This window comes from Penaeus vannamei, chromosome 9 (genome assembly GCF_042767895.1).
Source record: "Penaeus vannamei isolate JL-2024 chromosome 9, ASM4276789v1, whole genome shotgun sequence".
In the NCBI taxonomy this organism is placed as follows: Eukaryota; Metazoa; Arthropoda; class Malacostraca; order Decapoda; family Penaeidae; genus Penaeus; species Penaeus vannamei.
In genome coordinates this window covers 2899658-2902157 of record NC_091557.1, presented here as the reverse complement: position 1 = coordinate 2902157, position 2500 = coordinate 2899658, and positions in this window count along the sequence as shown.

Genomic DNA, 2500 nt, shown 5'->3' with positions numbered 1-2500 from the left:
AGGTCCTTGTGCGTGTTCGTGTGTGTGTATTAAAGAAAACGTTGTGAACACAATCATATACTTAAGGGTGTATGCATGTGTACATATATGAGCGTGTGTTTGTGTATATATATGTATCAGTGTGTAAACAAATGCATATATATATATATATATATATATATATATATATATATATATATATATATATATATATATATATATATATATATAAGCATACGTGTGTGTGTGCATTAATATATATATATATGTATATGCACAGACACACTGATTTGTATATACACATGCATATAGATAGTTAAATGACCCTGTAATTGTCCTTCTCTCAGACTGAGATGGATGCGGCAGATGGGCGTCATTCACAACTACTACAACAACTACTTCGGCATCAGATGCTTCCAGAGTTCAAACCGCAAGAGTGAAAAAAGGGCAATGCAACTAGATCAGGTAAGATAGTGGACGAAAAGCATATTAAATGATGATTTTATGCATTGACGGAACTTTAAAAGTCCTTGTTTCTAAGGGAAAAGAAAAGAGAAAAAAAAATGTTGAAATTTTCCAGTATTGTAATGAAAGTAGTTGATATTGCAAGTTCTTAATGAGTTGAGTTATACATACAGAATCTAGAGTGGAAATACAATTATTTTTTCCTTGTTGCATGCAGCTCCTTGGAGTCTTTTACGTCTGGTTTGCTGGAATTCTTATTGCATTCATTGTCTTTATCATGGAGTTATGTCTCCCGTTGATCAATTCATATCAAAATGACTGATGACTTGGCTGAATTCCACTGAATTATGCTTCCTTGAGAATACTCCCGTTGATCTATTGAAATCAAAAGGACTGATGACTTAGCTGAATATCACAGAATTATGCTTTCTTGAGAATACTCTCGTTGATCTATTAATATCAAAATGACTGATGACTTGGCTGAATTTCACTATATTACGTTTGCTTTTGACTATTCTCGTGAATTTATTAATCTTAAATGACATGACTTGGCTGAATTTCAATAAATTGTTTGCTTTAGAATATTCTCGTTGATATATTATTAAAAGACTAATAACTTGGCTGAATTCATCTGAATTACATTCAGAACGCTGCTGTTGATGTATTAATACCAAATGACTGATGACTTAGGAGGCATATTTGCATGGCAAAGATAGAACTTTAGTTACCGAATAGCGTGGGTAGAATAGGGAATATGGACATAGTAAGTTATTGGTGAAATATGTGCATTCATAGATTTGAATTAACTGTCCCAGTGTTGTATGAAATCACGAGTTCCATGCTGAACAAGTAGGGGTGTTATGCACGAGGTACAGAAATAAACGCTTTGGCTTTAACTTGGAACAATTTAGTATAATGTTGGTATAGCTACTCATACGGTATTATTACACAACCATTATATTATCGTTTTATTCACCGCAAGGTCCTCAGTGACAACGGTACATTACATGAGTCGGCGCAATGTGTGGTTATATCCAAAGCAGAAGAATCAATTTGTTTTGCAGGAATGTACCACATAGTATTTTGTTGATTTACTGAGTTAGCATTGTGAGTTTGCCTGTTTATTCTCATTTATTTATTTACGTATTTCTCTCGTCGCTGTAACATCAGTAATTGTAATATGTGTTTGCTCAGGTTAAATTTTGTTTGACTGAGTTGTAGGAGGAAATTTCGGATATTTTTTAGTATTTGCTTTTGTTTAATTCATCACCAGTAATGCTAGTGGTTTGGTATTCAAGTTGCCGGATATCTATAATCCGGTTATTTACTCAAAGTAGGAGAACTTAGTTGACTTAACGATCGTGACTCAATGTTATCTTTCTCTCTTTTCTTCTCTTTCTCTCTCACTCTCTTCTTCTTATTCTCTCTCTCCCTTTCTTTCAATAAGTTCTCTCCCCCCCTATCTTTCTTTCTTCTTCTCTTTCTTCTCTCTCTTTCTCTCTTAATCAAGGGGGAAATATACGTTTTCTCTGCTTTACTCACTATATATGTAATCAATAATTCATATACGTTTTACGGATTTGTTCTACACAGATGTATAAACACATACACTCTGTATATATGTACAGTATGTATGTATCTATATATCTCCTTAGAAAACTATGGCGGCACATCATCCTTGAATTTTGTATCTTAAAACGCTCGGCATATACAACTATTGTCTTAAATATTAACTGTATCTACTGTAGTACAAGTGTTTAATATATATTCGACCACTTCAGTCTCCACTTTGCAAATTCTCGTTCAATAAACACTGCATCACATACTATTTCTTTTTCTCTCCTTCCTTCTAGATATCCTAAAAAAGTGAAAGATTTTTTTTTTTTTTTTTTTTTTTTGACTAGAAGGGTTGTATAGACGTAAAGAAAATAATGGTTAGTGGGCATGCACTATCCCCCCTCCCCTCCCTACCCCGTCCTTATCCTTGTCTCCAGACTGAAAGAAAAGAAAAGAAAGAATAAAGAATACGATTGCAGTATTCGCTGCACACAGACAT